Consider the following 8,637-nt stretch of genomic DNA (forward strand, 5'->3'; position numbering starts at 1 on the left):
AAGGGAAGGAGTTTACAGATGCTCCGCCCAAGCCGCCTAACGTATGTCATCTATGGGCGGATGGATAGTCATTACAGGAATGAAGTGCATTTTCAGATTTTACCTAAAGATTAGGTAAAATAATGTAGCTCAGTGGTAAGAGCATTGCGTTAACAAAGCAAGATTGTGGGTTTGATCCCAAGGGATTGCACATACCCATGTATAAATGTTTATGATATTGCAATGTAAGTTGCTTTGGATAAAACTATCTGCCAAATGCATAAATGTATTATGAGGCCACACGATTTATAAAAAGAGAATGACCCGCATTGACGCATTACAATAAATGCTGCAATATAAAATATTTTTTTATTTCACTGGGACTTTAAGTGTCCCTGTAAGTGATGTTAAAGGTTTGCAAAGACCTAAAATAAGAACGCATTTGCGTTTTTCCTCCGAAATGATTAGGATGCCTGTCAGCACAGGTCTGTCTACACCTTGCTTCACTTTGGCTGAGGTATCAGTCAGATTATGGATTACTACGGAGTCTTATTATCTAGCTCACCCATATGAGCGCTAATGCAGTGTGAAGGGAAGGGGCTGAGATTTTAAATGAAGACCTCCTGCCGGGTGAGATCTCCGAGCGCACACACCCTCCCTCCCTCCAGTTCGCCGCATTTGCGTTTCTGCATCTGTACTTACAGACCTGGGGGGTGTGGAAAGCTTTACTCTGTGATGTCGCACCCCCAGGGGGGTGAGTTTGTCTCCCGTTCTCCTCTTCCTCCTTTGAGACACCCAGGAGCTCCTCAAACCCCCAGCCTTGTTAGTGAGCACATCTGATTCGGCCCTTTCTATAAATGTGTCACGCTTTTTGCATTCTCTGTGTCTCTCAGCAGAATCTTTCGTCAGTTGCGATCACAGTTTTGTTTTTCATTTCTTTGGATTTTTCTTTTATCTGTTTTCTCTCGATACAGAGAACACTCTCTTCCTCTCTGGCATCATTATTTTCATCTTTAATGCTTCACCCCTCTAAGCGAGATGTTTATCTCCCACGGTTTCGGGACTCTTCTCCTCCGCCTTCATTAAAGTTTCTTTTTGTCTCTGCTCCGCAGGCTGGTTTTATAGAAATCAGAGGAAGGGGGAGACGACAAACTCGCAGAGGGTGTCCACTCCTCAGGTTCAACTTTCAAATAAAGTGATTGTTTGTCGAGTTCCAGAATGTTCCTCTTATAAAGGCCATATTGGCCTGGCAATCTGAAGGCGTCTATGAGATAAGTCTCGGAATAGCATTATGTGCCTGTCAGATCAGTTTTCACTCTATTTTGTCTGTTTATTTTTTTATTTAAAAGTTTTTCTCAGCCAGTATGAAGATAAAAGCAGACTTTTTACTTAGCTAAAGTCACTCATCCGCACAGGAAATTCTCAGGAATGATTGATTTAGTGATATAAAATCCACATTTTTGTGATTTTTTTTTGAGAGATAATCTTAGTTATAGTTCAACCAAAAATGAAAATATCAGCATTTACTAACCCTCATTTACTCTGACCCATATTATTTTCTTTCTTCATTGGAACACAAAGCAGAAATTCCATGATGCTTTTTCATGCTTTGAAGATGATGGTGACACGGAGCTGTCAAGGCTCCGTGTCATTGACATTCTATTGAACTTATTTTGTGCTCCATAAAAAAATGATTAAAGATTAAAGATGATATGTTCCTTTTGAATCCATACAAGGAACATCTTCACAGTGTCATATACAAAGAGTTTATTTCCAAAAACAGCTCAAAATATTTTTTTTAATGATTCAAAAATCATGTTTTGTAATCATTTTTTTATTGTCTTTTAGTTAGCTGTTAGTTTGTTATTAACTACACTCAACTCAACTTTATTTATATAGTGCTTTTTACAATTTTCACTGTTACAAAGCAGCTGTACATGAGGAACATTGAATACAAGAAAAACAACTAAAGGCATATACCTGAAAAAACAAGAAAAAGGTAAAAACAACAAAAGACAGACATACAAATGCTCCACACACACAATATGCATACATACTTACATACTTACACACATAACATAGACGCACACACGCAAACACACTCGCACACACGCACAGTGAAAACACACATTTGAGATAAAGGAGAGAGAACCACAGGTCAAATATTAAACGGACTTTAAATTCTTATATGCGATATTAATTATGTCTAAATTCTAAAGCAGCCCCCCCGGCCAGGCAAATAGTGCAAAACAATATCCAAATGGTGGCGAGGAACCCAAAACTCCAATCTAGAAAAAAAACCTCAGGAGAACCTAGGCCCAACCAGGGGATTCCAGTTCCCCTCTGGCAAAGCTGCTGCCTCTGCACAAGCTCAACAGTGCTTGCACAACAAGGCTAAATAAAAAATAAGTAAGCTTACTAACAAGGTAAATTATAGATTTAAGATTATCATTAACAATCTAATAGCATTTGTAGTGTTGTAGAAAAATCATGTCAAGTTGACGCATCCTTTATCCAGCTCTATCATCTCAGCTCTTGTCAGGTCATCGCTTCCCATTCTCAGGTCTGCCATCGGGTCTGGGCATGAACTGCATCCTGCGGTAACCTTGGAACAAAGAGGCAAGACTGGCTGAGAGTAGAGTACTGTTCTGCACTCTTTGATGCAACAAGTACATCATTTGTTGTTGGATGTGTTCCTAGTTCCGGTTGATCTAAATAATGCAGCCTAAATCCTCTGAGGATTAATATTATGGAAGTGTAGTGTATGCAAGATTAAAAAGATGCGTCTTTAGTCTAGATTTAAACTGACAGAGTGTGTCTGCCTCCCGGACAGTGCAGGGAAGAATATTCCAAAGTTTAGGTGCTAGATAAGAAAAGGATCTACCACCTGCACTTGATTTTGAAATTCTAGGTATTACCAACTGACAGGACGCCTGAGAGCATTACAGTAATCTAGTCTTGATGTCATGAATGCATTAAAATAATTTCTCTGCATCTGACAGTGACAGCATATGACGTAGTTTAGATATATTCTTAAAATGGAAAAATGCAATTTTACAGGTGTTGGCGACATCTCAAATGACAGATTACTATCGAATACAACGCCAAGATTCTTTGCTGACGACGAGGATTTTATGGAGCATCCGTCAATAGTTAAGCAGTATTCTTGGTTTTTGGTCCAGTAAGTAACACTTCTGTTTTGTTCGAGTTCAGTAGAAAAAATTGTTACTCATCCAGTGTTTTAAATCAACTATGCATTCCTTTATGTGATTGAACTGCTGGGTTTCATGAGGCTTCGAGGAAATATAAAGTTGAGTATCATCAGCATAACAGTGAAAGCTTAATCCATGTCGCTTTATTATATCTCCTAGAGATAGCATATATAATGCGAAGAGCAGAGGCCCTAAAACTGAGCCCTGTGGTACACCGTACTGGACTTGCGATTTGCGGGACACATCATTGTTTATTGCTACAAATTGAAAACGGTCAGATAAATAAGACTTAAACCATTTCAATGCTATTCCATAAATGCTGACTTACTTTTCGAGTCTGTGTAGGAGTATGCTGTGGTCAATGGTGTCAAATGCAGCACTAAGGTCTAGCAGCACCAATAACGAAATACAGCCACGGTCAGATGCTAAAAGCAGATCATTTGTAACTCTGATCAAATCAGTCTCTGTACTGTGACATGCTCGAAATCCAGACTGGAATTCTTCATTATTACTTAATCAAAATAACCCAGCTGCAATTTGATAGATATTAACTTGAATGCACAATAAAAAACTAGATTTTTCCAAGTTATCTATTTTTGCAAATCTTTAACTTCCTAAAATGATATTCGAATGCAATCAAATGAGCAACATTGTTCGTCATTTGAGATGGCAGATCCCCCTTTTATTTAACACATCACACACACACTAGCCAAATGCTGCTGTCATTCAAGGTTCCAGACGGTGCAAGAGTAACAGCGTCAAGTCGACTGTGAATCTATGAAATTAATAATGCAAGTCAGGAAACGGCCTCCAGACAACATATCCTGCTCAACACTCACATACCTGGAAGAATCCGACAGACTGAGTCATAGTGCACCAACCAGAGATAAAACCTCACAACTCATTGGTTCTCTGAATGCTGCAAGACCAGAACTTAGAACTTAGACAAGTAATTAAGAACACAATGTAATCACCATGGAAACATAGCAGTTTCTCCGCCTCTGAGAACATACATTTAAATGCGTAATGTAAATGTGTTTGTACCCACTTTGAAGCTTTTACTGCCACTTCAGCTCTGCGCCATGCATTTAAAGAACAGGCTGTAATAATAAGCACACATCCTTGAAACGGTTCATAAAGTACATATTTTTATTTTGCTCACGGATACAGGCATTAGAGATGTTCTATGTTTTATATAGCTCTTTTTTATGTGTATACCTCTACTTCTGTTTCTATGCATATACACAACAATGCAAAATTGTGAAAAGCACTATAGAAATGAATTGAATAAAATAGATAAAAGTGATCATGGGGTGTGCATGGGGACTAGCCTATGTTGTTGAATCTCAAACTTACTTTTACAGTATGCTTAGTTCACATTATGTCCTGTAAACAACAAACTACATCTCTCCAAACACATTTGGAGAACAAGAGGACATTGGACTGATAAACTCTGAAGACCCATGATGTAGGCTTATTGTAGAAATAAATTATACGGTAACGAAATGTTTACCCTTCCAACTATATTTCTTATATTCGTATCACCCTTAAATTGTGAGTTTTTGTTTACTGGAATCGTGATTGTGGTTTGAAATTCTGAGGGTCAGCAGCCTGTTATTGTACAACATCACTTTAAAAAACATGACTCCTTTTACTGACAGCATACATTTATGACCTGTAGTAATAAAAGCAGGAGAACTTCAAGAGGGAACAGTAAAAAGGGATCTCATCGCTCCTGCATTGTAATGATCACTGCACATACATTATACATAAAACAACACTCTGAGATTTCGGCTATCCACTTGATTTAAAAAGCATTCGCTGTTCTTTTACAGCCTACTATATATGTGCATTAGCAGGACAGTCATAAAATCTCTGCTTACATTGCACTGTGGTCCAAATGTGCTGGGCAACAATAAGAAAAGTACTCGATGCGGTACTGTTGGGTTTCCTCCGAGACGTTGAAACAATATGGCTGAGCAAACTTGCAAACATGCTTAAATTTCTTTTTAAGAGGCTGTCAAAACTGGAACAATAATGTCTGAAATGCTGACACAGTATCTGTTCCCCTCCACACTGGTACACAGAGGCCCTATCATGGTTTTGACGGGATCCATGGATGCCTGCAATTTTATATAGTTGCATCACGTAGACAAAGGCAGTAATATATTTAGGAATATGCTTCTTAAAAACATCTTAGATCATTTTGATATTCCATTTTTGTCAATAGTGGTTTATGCTAGTGATAATGTAGTTACCCTTACCCCAAGAAAATCTGTTTTCTTGTATATATGTTATTATATGTACTTTTATTGTATATCTTTATATATACATTTTTATTTTATATACATATATACATAAAAACTTAATTTATATGTATAAAAATAATTTAATATATACATTGTTGAAACAGTTGCTTTGACGTGTTCAGTGTAGATAGCTGTGGGACGCGGCGCAACACGACAGCGGTGATGGTCCAGTCTGGTGTGTACATTTTACATTTTACATTTAGTCATTTGGCAGACGCTTTTATCCAAAGTGTACAGTCACGGGCTAAGGTCTGCGTCAGTTAATGTCTGTCAGACACACACCAGTATTACGTTCTATTTCGTGCTTGAATTAACAAAGACACACAAGATTGTGTCAGAAATTCCCGTTATTTCTAGCATTTTTGTAAGCACAGATTTCAATGTGTTAAATAAAACCCTTATTGAATGCAAAGAGTTGTGAAGATGTGAAAGGGCGTCAGATCTGCCTAGAGCGGCTGCTCTTATAGGGGCCTTTTTCGTAAACCTGCTGGTGTGACTTCTGTCATTAATGTTAAACAAACAAAAAAGGAATTCAATTTGTTTTTTAGATTTAATGAGAATTCTTCTGTATTTCACTTAGAATTTAGCATTAAAGACTGTAAAGTGTTTGAGAACTTCATTTATTTTCTGTATTTTTCCTACCGGTTAGACATGAAAGCTATCAGTTATACTTTACTTTAATGTTGAACGTCTATAATTAATGTTAAATGAAGAATAAATAATCAATTTAATGGAGACTTCAGTTGCAGTACTAATGTCAGAATTTTGAAAAATGTGTGATTAATCAGATTAATTTTTTTCATCGATTCACAGCACTTGGTTTTGTGGGTTCGTGTGTTTGTGTGGGTGCGTGTGTTTGTATGTATGTGTGTGTGTGTGTGTGTGTGTGTGTACTATAAATATATATATATATATATATATATATATATATATATATATATATTAAATAACACTTTTTAAAATATGCACTTATAAACATATTTATATAAGCACTTGTTTCCATATGGAAATGTAATATATTGTATTATATTTTCCATATATGTTTGTTTCATAAGGGTATATCAGATCACATATTTCATGTATAAGCTGAATTTATCCTTGGAATTATTATTCAAATGTGATTTAAATTATGTTCTGTTCTTTTCTTTAGATATCTGTCTGTGCAAAGGCTCGTTCCGGTACGCTTTGTTCTTTCAAATGTTCATCAGGAGTGGTTGGCGTCACAACATTTTTAACTGAAATTTGCCCAGGCAGTGACGAACAAATGTAAGAGTTAATGCCCATCATTTCCTCCTTACATACTGAATGCACATCGACCACCAATAAAAATATTTACTCCCAATAAAAAAACAATTGCAGGACCCATTTATAGACCCAACAGCATTACCACATAATGCATTCTGGTGATTGTGCATTATGCATGTGCTGCTCCTACTTTCCAGGTTCTGTCTTGGTGCACAATTTCCATTCAGTGATCAATAAAAAATTCTTTCTATCTTTAGAAATAACACAATCCTCACATCACCCTTGATTTCCAAACCATACATGGTTTGCCCCCGTGTGCTCCAGAAAGATTGTTTAATACCCGATGAGTACGACAGAGAGGGTATAAAGGAAGCAGTGGTGTTTGTATACCTGAAGTGAGATTTTCTCAGGAGAACACATAGTGAGGTTGTTATTGCATCAAGTTGCAGGCAGGTGCCCATGGGCTGGCCCTCAAATGAACAGACCCATGGGCAATCAATGGACAATAGGCTAGGAAGCTAATAGCACAAGGCTAATTGTTTCTGTCAGAATTAGTCTCGAGTTATTGACTTCCTGGCTTTTTATTATAATTTGATTATTGTGCCCTTTCCTTTTACGCTAGCTAGACAGTAGAACTTGGAAGTGAAAAGAAAAGAACAGGTTGTGCTGGGTGAGCGAGGTACACTACCGCACCTGTGAGCAGCAGTGACTAATTACCTTGTATGTGTGAGAGTCTCCGGTCGCCTTCTCGGGAGGAACAAATGTCATTTGGATGGAGAGAAGAGCGTGTGTTTCTCTGCTCCGTCACGGGGGCCGGTGTGAGGGTGCTGCAGGGGCGCTGGACAATTACCACAACTCAGACTGCATCACCTCAATCAGAAGTGGCCCGGAGCTTTGCGCTTTCCCTTGCTTCTATTTGTGGGTTGGGGCAAGAAAAGGTGACACATGTAATATTCTATCAATGACATCATTCCTGCCAGATACATACACATAATAATACTCTCTCACCCTTGCTTTCGTGCAACATGGATAAAATGCTTAAACAACTTTTTTATTGTTATAATTTTATTTAGTTTGACATATTTTCTGCAGATAATGTTTGGTTACACTTTGCGATAAGGTTGTATAAGTTCAATTTTCAATTCATTTATATAGCGGTTTTCACAATGTGCAATGTTCCAAAGCAGCTTTACAGTAGCAAATAAGAAAACCAGAAAAACACAGAAAGGTCCATGGTGTTTATAGACCAAGCAAGATCATTCTAATAAATAATATCTAATAAATGAATGAATAAATGCAGTCTCCCTGTGAGCAAGCCAACAAGATATTTTGTAAATTTCCTACCTTAAATATATTGAAACTTTAGTTTTGTGAGTGGATGCCACAGTGCCCCTGATTAACAACTTCAAAGGGAATTTTCTCAATATTTTGATTTTTTCTAAATCAGATTCCTGAGTTTTAAACGGTTGTATCTCAGCCAGATATTGGCCTTTTCTATCAACTCATACATCAATATACATCTCATTTATTCATCTTTTAGATTATGTGAAAATCTTAATTTCGAAATATTGACCCATAAGGTTTTGTTCCTAATATATAATTTTTTTGTATTTTCATAAACCCCTGATAGAAAGAAAGAGCGTTATGAATGTGACAAAAAAATACAAAAATGTATGTAGCACATCCTTATATAATGTTACTAAAGCTTTTGAAATGCCATTTTTTTGCCAGATTTTTTTTTAGATTTGTCAAGAGAACCATAATTTAATACTAATAGACACCGCTTATTATATTCATCTGATTTCTAACAAACGTTCATCAATCATCTCATTCATTACCAGTGATCTGATTAGTCGACCGTCAATGTTTCTCTTGAAAAAAATGCCTCAGCC

Source organism: Triplophysa dalaica, chromosome 4 (assembly GCF_015846415.1).
Source record: "Triplophysa dalaica isolate WHDGS20190420 chromosome 4, ASM1584641v1, whole genome shotgun sequence".
Taxonomy (NCBI): domain Eukaryota; kingdom Metazoa; phylum Chordata; class Actinopteri; order Cypriniformes; family Nemacheilidae; genus Triplophysa; species Triplophysa dalaica.